The sequence below is a fragment of the Poeciliopsis prolifica genome, unplaced genomic scaffold (genome assembly GCF_027474105.1).
Source record: "Poeciliopsis prolifica strain line A6 unplaced genomic scaffold, Auburn_PproV2 SCAFFOLD024, whole genome shotgun sequence".
In the NCBI taxonomy this organism is placed as follows: Eukaryota; Metazoa; Chordata; class Actinopteri; order Cyprinodontiformes; family Poeciliidae; genus Poeciliopsis; species Poeciliopsis prolifica.
This window is the reverse complement of record NW_026562399.1, coordinates 6,213,563-6,227,582: the sequence shown is the minus strand read 5'-3', so window position 1 is coordinate 6,227,582 and position 14,020 is coordinate 6,213,563. Positions and strand designations below refer to the sequence as shown.

The following is a 14,020-nucleotide window of genomic DNA, read 5'->3' as shown; positions in this document are numbered from 1 at the left end:
TTTTGCATCAACCGTCAAAATCCGGAATTTGGCGTCACAATGATCAAACTTCTACAGATTAAATTCACAATCATGCTGCTAACAGTTTCTGTTCTACTCAGTCACTCACTGATGTCACTCACATTAATTAACTATTGCTAATTGTCAGCCTGGTGTCACACAACAAGTACAACTTCTGAGGTAAGCTGAACACATACTATATATATTTATATATATATATATTACAATAAAAAGGTCATTACTAGCAGCGTTTGCATGTGGAAGTGTTTTGACTTTCATTGGTCTGTTAGCATTTCGTTTATGCTAGCAGTATCTTGTGTATCCTCTACTCTCCACTGGAAAAACCCAATAAACACTTCAGAACTTCATCTCCAGACGGCACTGACGTTGGCAAACAGCGGAGACACGCTGTTCCCATCACAAATTATTCATGTCAAGAATTCACAAAACCTTTTTTTCTTTCTTCTTCTTCTTCTTCTTCTCCTCCTCTTGCGGTTCTGTCCTGCAAGCAGTGACGCACGCGCAGCCTTTTCCCCTCGGAAACCTTTTCCCATGATCGCCGTTTTTTTTTTTTTTTTTTTCCCACGAACCCTGGAAGGCGGCAGCAGCAGCAGCGGGAGGGGGGGGGGGAGGGGTGGGGGGAGTGTTATGGAGAGGGGGGTAGAGGAGGGGGGGCGGGGGGAACGTAGATGCAGACGGAGGGGAAGGTGGGAGGGGCCTGCTGCGGCTGACGTCAGCGGCTGTGTGGAGGAGTATAGGCTGTGCTGTCAGCCCAGTGTCAGTCTGATGAAGATTGGCATGCAGGTAAGCTGTCATTCATTTTCAGTGTCAGTGTATGGAGCAGAGCTGCTGCACTTCAGCGTCTTTCCTCTCCCCCACCCCCCCTCCCCCCTCTCCTCCTCCTCCTCCTCTCTTCCCCCCCTCCACCTCCTCCCCTCCCCATTCAACCCACCACCCCTCCAACCCCAAACCACCCCACTCCATCACGGGAGCCAGGACATTATTCACCCAGTCAGACAGCCAGGCCAGAGTGGGGGGCTGGCATGGGGGTTGGGGAGAGAGAGAGAGAGAGAGAGAGAGAGAGAGAGAGAGGATGGAGGGGAGAGAAACAGAAAAGTGAGCGAGGGAGAGAGAGAGAAACGGAGAGAGGAGGAGGATGGTGGGGGGAGAAACAGAGAGAGGAGGAGATGCGGTCTGTGCTGGACTGAATGAGCGTTTTTTCCCCCCCTGCGCTTCTGCGTCCGGATGATTTTGTTGCTCTTGTTATTTTTAATCATAACAGCGAATATTACTGTGAATGTGAAGGCAGATGTGATCGGGGTTGGTGTCTGTTCAGGCGGATGGGGAGGATGAAGCTTCAGCCAGAAAACCAGAGTAAAGTGAGCGTCTTTCCGCGGGAAGTGGCCCCTTCTCTCCGGGCTCTGCGCCGTAAACATTTTGATTTTTGATTAATTTTTTTGGTGTGGCGTAAAGAAGGACGGTTTAGTTCTGCAGCGGCTCTCCTGTTCTCTTGTCTTGTCTGGCTGTTTGACCGGGACGCGTTTCACCGTTTAGCGCGTAAAGAAGACCCGCAAGCCCCAGACTGAACAGAGCTGAGATGTTTGTCTTTAACAAGACTTATGTTTCTTCTTTTAGAAAGAGTGAATACATCTGCCTGAATGTGTTTATGAAAAAAAAAATAGTCCATCAAAAAAAAAAGTTTGTTATACTTGCTTGTGATTTTCTGTAATTGCATAACCTGAATCAGACTTTTCCAGTCGAAATTGCTTTCAAGTGTTTTTAAATTTATTTTATTTTTATTATTGTCTTTTTGGTTCTGTTGAGTGTTATTTCTCAATATTAAACATTAGGGACTGTAATTCTGTATGATGCTGTTTCTGAATTCTTCATTGAGCTCTCATGTTTGCTCTCAGGCCTGAGGGGAAAAAAAAATAGAAAAAAAACCTCTCTAAACTGAACACTGACCTTCTTTGTGCGCCACCCAGCAGCAGATTTCCTTCCCCTCCGTACGTTCGGTCCCGAACTTCTCGGGTTTGGCTGCTCCTGATGTTTTTGACAGAGCGGACTGTCAGGGAACGGGCCTCTTTCTGATTTGATTTGATTTAAAGGGAAAGGGCAGAGTGGCAGGTTTTTTTTTTTTTTTTTTTTTGGAGTGCCTCAGGGTTCCTGTGAGTCGACTCGGCTTTGATCTGAGGCCACCTGCAGGTTCCACATTTCTGTGGTCGTTTTACAGCGCAGATTTACCTTCGCCTGCGGCGACGGCAGAAAAGAAAATACCACAACCGTGTTCGGCAAGGAGCATATCAGGGTTTGAAAAAAGTAAACCTGAAGTATTTTGGTGTCTAAACACCCGGTTGGCCGAGACTCAGACTGCCTGCTCTGTCGCCAGGTAGAAACCCTCAAAGGAACCAACTCTTGAGTTTTAACTGAGGCTTTGTTGAGACTCTTGTAGCAGTCGAAACAGCCCCTCTTCCTCTCACACACGCACACACACACACACGGTTACCCTCTGAGATGTTTGCTCTTTTGTTGTCATGTACCCCACGCAGATGCATGCATCTTCAGAAGAGGAATCATGTCAATTTAGCGGATCTAGCAAACCCTGCTGGGATCTTAATTGATGATTTGTGTCATTGGACAAGCAGCCTGGGGGGCTGCAGAAAGCTCCATCCCCATTTGCATTTTCCCTTCTCTGCTGTTCGGGGTAAACGGCACGACGAGGCTGAGATGCCGTGCATTCCTGCAGTTTCTTCGGGGGAAGGCGGTCCGGGGATAGCGGGGAGAGGGGTAATCACTAATAAAGTGATTCTGGCGTACTAAATGAAGAAGTAAACAGTGAGGAGATCAGACGTCCCAAACTAGCGGTTCTGGTTATGTACGATCAAAACAGTCGAGGAAACTAAACTATGGAGGGAAAAGTTTTGATTTCCCTCAGCCTTTTTACTGACACATAACAGACACTGGCCCGTTTAAGGTTCCCACCACTAAAAAAAATAACGATTTTCCACTATATGTACCACACAGCTTCTTAATGAATGCATTTGTAACAATGCTATCAGTCTTGTTATTTCTAATTTTCTTGCTTGCAATAAAAATCCAAACATGAACGAAAGTTGGTTGAAGGTTTTCAGCACATTTGAACCAATCTGGGTTTTTGTTCAACCAGTAAGTTGGAAAAATTGATATTGGCTGATTCAACAGGGCTGGTTGTTGTGTGCAAGCGAAAGAAAAGGCCTTGTTTGTTTCCTGCGTTGAAGCCAGCTGACCAGCAGTACACAGCAACGATTGGGGAAGGAGGGAACCTGAGAAAACTGATCACTCAGGCACTTTCTGCTCCTCTTCCTCCGGATAAACAGAATCTATATCTCTACGTTAGGCAATTTCCGCATCTCAGCTGGCGCCATATGTTGACATGAGGTCAGCGTTTGGACGTCTGTCGCAATAATCGCCTGACGATCTGAAGTGATCTTAAGTGAGCTTGGTCATTCCCATTCACATGATTGATTTTTTTCCCCTCAAGTCCTTCTTAAAAATAAAAACAAAAAAGCAGACATGGTGACCAAAGGCTACACTCCAGCGCATCGGTCTTGACTTGCACTTTTTTGTCTCCAAAAGTCTTAAGAGTTTTTCCTGCCGTCACTGACTTTTAGTTGTTTTTTTTTAACAGCAATTTCGTTTGCAGACACTTCATGATCGGCTTTATTTACGCCTCTGGTTGTTTTTTTTTTTTTTTTTTTGGGACGTTTAATTGCCGTCCAGTTTCAGCGTCACGCGGTCTCAAGAAATGACACCTGCTTGCATTATTATGCCGATATCGTTTGATCACTTGAAAATAGGTCCCAAAATGGCGATATTATCATTTGTCGCAATCATTTATTGGACAATTTATCGTGAGAGGCTCACTACAATCGCCAAGGACTCCTTGGATTCGATGTCAATTAATATTTCGACTTCCATGCCCTGCATGCCAATAATAGACTTGCCCAGCTGGATGGTCTCCGATGTCCCTTTGATGTACACTGGTATATTTTTAGTAGCTGGCATGTCAATTGATATTTTAATGATCATAAAAGAAAAGCAAACTAAAATCATAGCCTTCAGTGCAAGGCCAGTGCTCAATCCAGCAGTAACCGGAGGAGGAACGTCGTTTTTGGACGTTCTAACACTTGCTGTCGTCACTTTGCATGCGATCAGATTGTGTTTCTGCTCAACTCTAACCGGCCTAAATCCGGTTGGAGAAAGCAAGAGCGGCCTGTTCAGAATTATTCATAAGGATTTAGCGCGCCGGCCGGGGCATATCCTCAGCGGACTACATCCAGGTCCTGCTCCGGCCCGTCAGCAGCGTGATGCCGGCTCGTTTTGCCTCGTTCGATAGTGCAGCAAGGCAGTTGTGTGGCGCTGCATGTCTTCCACGCTGTCCGCGGCCTCGCAGGTCATGCCCGCTAAGCCCGCTTGATCCCTATTGCTCTCCGGAGGAGGAGCACTGCGGGCCCGTTTCTGGCTTACGGACAGCCGGTGCACGCCTGGCCGACGCCGCGTTGGCACGGCTCTAACTGAGCCGCCGGGGAGCGCGGGTCGGAGAGAGAGGTGGACCGGCTTGATTTATGCTTCGAGAACAACAGCAGGGAGAGTCAACGATTTTCAATACTCTGTTTCTGAAAGGACACGAGGTGGAAACACAGAGACGGCGAATACACGTTGCATCAAGCTGAGGTTACATCCAAAGACTCCCAGCCAGGGTCTCCTGTTGTCGTTAGGAATTTCTTTGTGGCTGAAGCCGGTTTTGAACTTGCACAGCAAAGACCTTCATCTGTTGGGTTGGCTTCATTTACCTCATCATCATCTGTAAAGAGAGGAGTTTTACATCAGGATCATGTGTAAAAAGTTGCAACGAAGTTGATAAAAAAGATTAAAAAAAACAACAACAAAAACACAGTAAATGTTGAATATTTCAATATCATGAAAGCAAAACAGAAAAAGCATGGAAAAGTAAAATCTGTGCCCAGTAAGTAGGCATAGATTGATGTGAAATTCTCACAGTGAAATAACCTTTTGGAAAAAAACACCACAGTTTAACAATTTTACAGTATTACTCCACCTACGCAAACTTCAAAATCAGTATATATATATATATATATATATTTTTTTTTTTTTTTTTAAAATCTTAATACAAGGACTAAAAACAGAATGAATATGTAATCAGTTGAGTGTTCTTTTAAGTACTTTGTCATTCTGCTCATGTAGAGAAACACTGCTGTCTGCTGAGGTGGCTTTTCTTTCTTTCTATGGTTATTGTATGCTAAATGCCTGCTTTGTATTTATCTGACCGTATCTGCGGCCCTGTGTGTCTGGTATGTGCTTCTGCCGACCAGAGCTTTCTAGTGACCGCTGTTTTAACGGCCAGAGGTGTGTGGTGCTTCCGCTCTCTCTAATCACAGCAACACCGTTCAGCTTGCAGACGCGTCTGCTCAGAGAGGCGTGCTTCTGCAGGGCTGCTGGTCGACACACCAGTAAGGGGGAAACACTCATTCCCACCAGTCAATACGGCCGCCTACCTCCAGTCATTAAAGACTGCGAGGAATGACTGTTTGTGTTTTTCAGCTTTTAAAAAAAAAAATTTATAAGTCATGGGCTGCTGCGAGGTTCTCGTTATGCATTTAGCAAAAAATACCACATTTCCCAACTTTATAGTTTTCTTTCGAACAAAGACACAGCTCGACCGCTTTTATTTTGAAATGTAACGCGAAATTCTACAGTGCCAAAACGCTGCAAAATTTATTAGTAATATCCCAACTTGCCGCTGCAACAACCACAAGCTCGTATTAGCTGGTTGATTATGGAGCCAGTGGCCTAACAAACACGCTGCCTGTGGCTCACCAACTGTAGTTTTAAAACAGCACCCCCAAAAAGAGCGATGGGTGGTGCTCTTTTGGTTTCCACAACATTGCTCTTAATATTGTAAACCATTCAGAAGTGTGATTGAAATTGCGTCATTCAGTAGCATAAACCATTTCGCAAAAAGACAAAAAAAAAACCCAAGAATTTAGGAAAAATAAATGAATAAATAATCGGATTCGGGCATGAAGAGCCGCTGTGTGAACATAAAATGTCACAGAGTTAGAAAAAATACAATCTTCAAAAATGCAGAAAATATAATAACTACATCTTTCTCATCTGTTAGCATCACATTACTTTTCTATGCTTTAGACAAAAGAAACCAAAGACTGTTTGCAAGTCAGTACCAAAGTGTATGCTAGTTTTGTGTGTGTGTGTGTGTGTCCTTTGACACTGGAACCAGCCCGGAAATGGCAAACACACCCCATTACTATTAAGTGTTTGGAAATGACTTTTGTGAACTTTCCAGCAGACTGCTTCAGATTTACTTCCCTGAGTCAGAAGAGCCCAATATTGACCGAAAAGCTCTTAGCACATTTGAGTCAAGCGCTCTGCAGACAGACCTCAGACAAAGTTTCAGAGATGCTGTCATCATCAGAGTAATTCCAAATGTGTGCTTGAACAGTGACTGCCACAGCATGAAAGGAGTCCCACAAAGCCTTGAGTCATTAGGTAATGATTTCAGGATCGGTACGCTAATTGTACTCGTCTTTTCAGAGGAAATAAAACCCAGCAGGACGCGTTGCCTAAACTGAGAAAAGTCACGCAGCAGAGAGGAAAAAGCCAGTCATAGGTTTCCCTACGAACAAAAAAGGAACACACACAGATCCATTGTGCTCGCACCTTTAAATTATATCAGTTATCCGCAGAGCCCGTGAAAAGGTTTTGCCATATTCTTTACGGCGAGCACAAAGAAAAAAAAAACATTATTGTTAGATATCATTGATCTCTATTCAAACATGGGCCACACAATCAAATGAAGATCTTCTCCAACATTGCGCCTGCGAAACCCTCGACGTCGACGCGGTTCTGATCTCTGGTGGAATGTGGATAATCCCAATAAATGAGCAGAGCTTCACGCAGAGAAATATGAAGCCTGTAACTAAATCCTGAATTTATTATATAGGGGAGTCGTGGTAACAGCTGAGCTGAGCGAGGCTCAATATATTTGATTTGAATAGAACAGCAGATGATTGAAGGAAGGGGGGGAAAAAAAAAACCCTGCCACCAAGCACTTGTGCTGCTCTATGTTTTCACTTTTCATCCAAAAGGAATAAATGCACAGGCCGCAATGTTGTTGTTGCTGCTCTTGAAAACTTCCCACAGAGTCATGCTCTGAAAAATCGCTGAAGTGTCATCAGGGGTGCTTTTTTTTCTTTCCTAATAGCTCCAACTTTATGCCGCACGGCGTAAAGCTCTGACAGCAGCAGTTTTGTTTTTCATTCCACGACCACTTCAGACTTCCGGGGCGTTCAGGTACAACTTTTCATCTCTGCAGTGCTTTTACCGCAGCAGGAAAGTCTCTCTCTTTTTTTTTTTCTTCTCCTTTATCTGCCAGAAAACATCAGGATTATTTATCAAAGCTTTGTTTAAATGCTTTGAAAACGGAGGCCGACACCATTACTCCATTTCCCTGAAGCATGTTACTGTCAATATTATTTAATTAGTGGTTATAGTCATTACTATTATTGTTGTTATTAGTACTAGTACTAGTAGCCGTATTGGCATCGATCAGAATTGGCGGGTCAGGCTTTTGAAAAGTTTGGTGATCGGCTTGAGAACTGCAGTTGGTGAACTCCTATAAATGACTCTTATTTTGAAAGTTTGAAGGCAGGTGCGTCTCATTCCACCTGCTGTGTGATAATAAAACACTGAATTATACAGTTCAAATGATAAGTGATTTTAAAACAATAATGCTGTCATTTAAACCTGTAATCTCATCATCCCTTCATCTATGTCCGAGAAGTTCTGAAATGCTGCTATTGCTCCAGCAACTTCCTTCCTCCTAAAAGGGGATTTCTAGCAGGAAGGAGCAAAGATTTCTCTCCTGCAAAAAGTCTAGGGAAGGAAATGACCTGCCGCGAGCCGAATAGAAAAAGCCGCGTCGCAGAAGTTTTTCATCTTGCTCTTCCCGCAACTTTCGCCTCCTTGAAGAACGTCAGCGGGCCTCACTTTAGGAAAGCATTCCCGTGAAGGACAACGCTCCCCCTCTGTCTGCAGCCGGCCCTTCTCTCTGCCTGGAACACAAAGTGACTCTGTATTCAGGTCCATTTGTGCACCTTGCTGTCGATCTACAAGTGCTCTTTGAGGACGTCTGGTCAAACACTCGCTGGCGAAACAGCGGTTTATATCAAAGCATTGTGCAGAGCAGGGGGCAAGGACACGAGCCTGTACGCCGATGTTTTTTTTTTTGCATTTTCACTGAAACCACTTACAATAAGAGCAGACGACTCGTGTGCGGCAATTTTATGAGCGCGAAGGCCTCAGTTGAACCCTTTTCCTTGGTGAGGTTATAAGTGCCACCGTCTCCTGCCTTGTCAGTCTTAAAATATTCAAAGAGAAATGCTGTCCCATTCCCGAATCACATTCCTCTGGTATGTCCTTGATGCCTCAGCGCTGCAGGTTTTCGATTCCAATAAAAGTTTTAGCTTGTGGTTAGCGTGGCTCTTGACTGTGTAGCCAGAAATCCTGCTTTCCACCTCAACCTGACCGTCTACTGACACAGTCTAGTGTAAAAAACAAACAAAAAAGTATTCTGGAAAAAAAAAAAAAAGGAGCGTGAGATTAAAATCGACCTGACCAAACACAGCAGGCTAATGGGACGTTGACGTTTCAACTATAATCTTGAAATGTAAGAGTAAATTAAGTGGCTGCAACTGTTACAGCCGATTCTAAGACAACGTAATATATTGCTTTGTTTATCATATTTATTAGTATTACGGCTCTACGATAGTTCGAGTTATATTGATTTTGACACACAGACTAAATCCACTTATGGGTGGAGAAGCTAAACTATCAGATTAAACTAAGACCTGCCTATTTCATTTGCCCCTGAATCAAATTATTCAATTGCTTTTCAAGTATTTCTCTGAATCGCTGTTGAAAGTTTTGTGCTTCATTTTAGGAAACGTGAACGACACACTGTAGGGATGGGCATTGATATTGTTGATCAGTTATTGCGAAAAATCACTCATCATGATGAGAACTTTGATCAGTTGTCGCCTTGATAAATTCCATTTAATGATGTTTACAAAAAAGAAAGAACTCAACATTATAAATAAAAGTGTTGGTCTTCCTTTTCACTACTTATTTACATTGTTTGTTTCATGTGAGTTTATCTTTTACATACGTGACGATTTTAAGGACATCTATTGTGGTTTGCTGAAAGAGCGTCCACTGACTCGGCACATTGTCTCTCCAGAATGTTCGGCCCATGCTTCTGTGTCCAACCCAGACATTTCTGTGAACTGAAACTAATGGAAAAAAAATGTAAGCAACGTATTTGCGTACTGTATGCGGACTGTTGGATGTAAAATTCATGAGCAGCAAATATTGTCCTAGCATCGGTATTGAACCCCAGAAAACAAGTTGCGAGCTTCTAAAATTGTGACGCTTTTTATGGGTCAGATAGACTCAAAATATTATGACAGCAGCTGCACCGGGGGCCCAATCTAATGTTTTGTCAGGGGGCCCAAGATTCCTGGCGGCGCCCTTGGGTTTAGGGTAAAGGTTAAGGTAAGGGTTAGGTATGTGACGGTTAAGATTATGGTAAGTGTTAGGCTGTAGAAATGAATGAAAGTCAATGTGAAGTTCCCACACGTGACGAAAACACGACTGCGTGTGTGAAGAAGTCATTTCTGCGCAATTCTGCAGTAGCTCAATTATTCCCAGCATCAGCTGTCCATATGAAACGCATGGCATGCTATCATCGCTGCCTCGGCTGTCTGTATCCGTCGCCCTTGCTTTCTCCTCTCCTCACTTCATTAGATTTACAACATTATGCCTTCGCTGGGAGTGTCAGGAAACACGAGCCGCGCTGACGTTAACCTGCAGAGAACAGAGAGAGCTGATTGTCAGTCCCTTTGTCAGCCCCCGTGTGTTCTTGTCTTTTATTTCCTCTTCTCCGGTGAGAGCGGATCAGCACGTCGTCTGGGAAAACGTCACTTCCACGTCTTTGAGGATCCGAGAGGCAGAAAAGTCTGCAGTTTTGTGGTGACGTGTGTTTTCTGAACCCTTCTGGTGCTGGGTTAACTGCTATCATGCCGGAGTGAAAGATTTGGCCCGAGGCTCGGACTGTGCAAACAGTCGAGCTAACAAAAGCCGAACAAGGGAGACTTTGAGCGGAAGCGAGTAAAAGGATATTTTCGGATGAGTGTGTGACGCATGTTCTCATAAGCCACCTGAATGTGGTGTCTGTTCAACTCAGACGAATCACATCGATGTCTGGTTGCGTGGACAAAAAGAGAGATTTTAATTTTTTTTCTTGCTTATTTCAGAAAGCTCTGACCTGCCAATAACTATTTTGGTCGATTCCTCTGAATAAGATTATTTACACAAAGGCATAGAAGTTTTTATTGTAAAATTTTCAATGTAATGTCTTCAAAAATGTTTATTAAACAATAATAAAAGAGAGGGACACGTTACAGAGCTATCTCTGATGCATATCAGTGACGGGACTGATACGTCACTCGGCTCTTCACTTTTCTTCTTTTTTTTTGGCACACTTGACATATTTAAGGCCAATCCAAATGATGATTTAACCATTCACTATAACTGTGTTAAAAAGCCCTTTATGCGTTTGATCATGAATTATTTGTCAAGGCCAGAGACACATCGTGCGACAGAGAGCAGTCAGTATAACACCGGTCTGCAGTCAATGTAGATTTCACTGGTATTTTTAAACAAAGACGATTAACACGTTTTCTGTGATGACTGGACTGAACTTATATAGTTCTTTTCTAGTCATTCTGATCAAAACCGTATTGAAAGCACATTCACAGATGTGCACACATATGCTGCTGTTTAAGTGCCTTGCCCAGGGGCACGTTAATATGTGGCAGGAGGAAGCTGGAATCAAACCAAACATTTTCAAATTGCAAGATCGCTATTCCCCAATAGATGTGGGCACAGTTAGCGTCGGTTTATTCTCTACATGTTAAGCAGTACATATAATTAATTCATGTATTTATTTTTTTCATTTTAAGCAGTTATGGTGCCAAAACCTGAAACTGCTCCCACACACTCACGCATGTGTGAACCGCGCGCCATCCGGGTACGGTTGAGGTTTCATAGTCGAGCGTAGCAAATTTTTAACAATCCAACCGGATACGAGCGAGGTTGAGAAACTTCATTTCCCACAATCCAAATGGGGAATCCAAATCAAGAGCCAAAAAGTTTGATAAGCTAGTTAAGTGGCTATCGCTTATCAAACTTCTGTTCCACATTTGAGTCCACCTGGAGCATCCGTGGACCCTGAGAGGAGTTAAGGGGGTAACACGACACGGCTAAAGCTTTTCCAGAATGCAGAGCTGTTCTGGGCCTGAGTTCAGCGAAATTGATCAAAATTCCATCAAATGTGTATTGATAGGTGGTGTGCTGTGATTTGGACAACCATCTTCCTGCAGAAGTGTCCGTCTCTGTTAGAGGTTAATAGCAACCTGAACGTTTCAGTAGGAAATACAGCTTCTGTTTAGACGCATTCTAAGCCTCATCGAGACGCTCAGACCAAAGGCTGCTTCTCTTATAACCACCTCTTACGAGTTTAGGTGCGGGATATTCACTAAACAGAGTAAAGACTGGATTTTACATTCAATTATAGAAGCCAATTTCTCAAAAAAAAAAAAAAAAAAGTCTAAAATGAGACATCATTAAACATCTCAATATCAGAGATTAAATGTGGATATTCAACCTCCATCTTAGGTCTGTGTTATTATTTTGTCTTTGCATTTGACTGTGTCGTTCTTGCACAATACCCAGAATCCCCCTCTGAGACATTTCTTCCCCGAGACGCGAGCAAAGATATTTGCCAACATATTAAGCCTTGTTAATCTCTGTTTCCAGGATGCTGCCGCACTCCATCAGACAAAAGTTTATTCTGCACAGAAAATTCCAGCCAAAGCACCGACAGAGAAGCTCTTGTCAGTGCTCTGCTTCCCGTGATTTGTGGCGGCAGACGCGCAATTTGTCAAAGAAATCTGCTCCGTATTAGATCAGTTTGTACAGCGGTGCAGGCTAACCGCACGCCAGCTCTGATTTATTTATTTATTATTTTCTTTCAGAAGTGGTGATATTTAACAACTCGACTCCGAGCGCCACTCCTTCCTCTCCGTGTCCTTTCTGATTTGCCGCCGCCGTCGAGATCCGAGGCTTCCGAGTCGTGTTGCCTTTCAAGCTGAAATGTAAACATGTCAGGTTTTCTGGAGCGCATGAAGAGACTCGGGGAGCGAGAAGCGCTTTAATTATCATAACAGACGCGTTGGCTGTAAAGAGGCTTCTCGCCGACTTTCCTCTTTAACTTCAACTGGCGAAAAACAACAATCAGGAAAAAAAATATTGCTCAAATATTATCAGGAGGCGCAGGCGCGAGGCCTGGCGCTAATTGCGACGCTGAACTTGGAAGGGAAGAGGAAAACGGGCCGAGGCCCCCTTTCCTTCTGAACCCCGACTTCGCCGCACTGCAAAGAATAATTACTTTTCCTCCCCAACTCCCTCACCATAATTAGTTACCACTCTTTTATCTTATCTAAGTGCGCATAATTATCACAGTCATCATATTATATTATTTCATGCATAATAAATGAACTCAAACTGTGTGTGGGGTAATTAGCATGTTCGGATATGAGCCTCCGATAAGACGTCTCTCGGAGATTATTCTGCTGAAGACGTTCCTTGGAAAAAAAAAGAGAAGAAAGAAAGAAAATTAAAGCTGCAAGCAGCCTCGAACGGCCCTCGCAGCCAAGCGCCGCTCCGGCCTATTGCCACCGCGGGGTACGAGCAACCGCCGCCTCACGCCAGCCACCACAGAAGCTCTCACGCAGTTTTCAGCGCCTCCGCCCGCACCACGGAAGCAGTTGCTCAGTTTCCATCAACGCTGCGCACGTGCTAAGACAGAAGTTGTTGCGCAGTTTCCGCGCCCGTCCTCCAGGCGGTACGCATCTATGCGTTCGGCGGCTATCCTTCAAGATGCAAAAAAATGTGGTATAGATTCATTGGTTTAGCGAGGAAATACAGCTGGCGGATTAATGTAGGGGGCGCAGTGGAGTCAAAATACATTTCAATGCTGTTTTGCTCTTTAGAGGTCAACAAAGGTCATACGTTTTCAATTTGGCGCCAGTCCGATGATCCACGTGTCATTTAGAGCCGATCATATGCACGTGGCGAAGTAATGCATTTCGTCATTTCTACACCCCAATGCGGTTCGGTCAGCAGCCAGCATTCATAGAGTTCATCATGTTATCGTTTTTAGTCAGTATTCACATGATGAAACCCATATAAATTATAGAATAACAGTAAAACATACAGCAGAAAAAACATGTGACTGCCTCTTAAAAGTGGGCGGGGCTACAGTGAGGTCATCAAGTGACCATGGAAATGTGTTCAGGGCTGTTCTCTAGAAAGACAGAGGAAGTGTGATGATGCAGCTGTGATCTTGCATTTGGAAGTCATTTAATGTTGATGTTTCATGGTAAATAGTGAAAGTTTTACACTAAGCCACACCCACATGCTTGATGTTAACTACAACTGAGATGTAAATGCAGTGCAACTTTGACGTTATCGTGAAATGAGTCAGGAAAATGGTGAAGGTTAAGATGTATCAGTTTAATAAACCGCACTGTTCAGTAATAAACCAAGGGCAATGCACAATAACAGAGCACAGTTAACTTTCAGCACATTAGAACAATAGCACAGGCTGAATCCCATCCATTAATTAGGTATTAATCACAGGAAGTGCTGCAACTAAATATTACAACCCCATTGGATCGGTAAAAAGATACTTAGCATTTTCTCAGAGCTCTTTCAAACGACATTTTAAACATCTTCTATACATAATAACAAACAACTCTGAATGTATGAAACTGGATGTATCAAACACACTATTCAGTTTATTGAATTAGTAAAGCGCTTC

At 43.6% G+C, this 14,020-nt stretch overlaps 1 protein-coding gene across 1 annotated transcript in view; it reads left to right on the top strand.

Annotated features, from left to right (window-relative positions):
- Positions 1–721: 721 nt before the first annotated feature.
- The window catches only part of LOC129370554 (uncharacterized), a 113,604-nt gene continuing 100,305 nt past the window's right edge, over positions 722–14,020 (top strand). The window contains exon 1 of the mRNA XM_055046616.1: positions 722–804. The gene's annotated coding sequence lies outside the window, so the exon portion shown is untranslated. The remainder of the gene's footprint in view (positions 805–14,020) is intronic.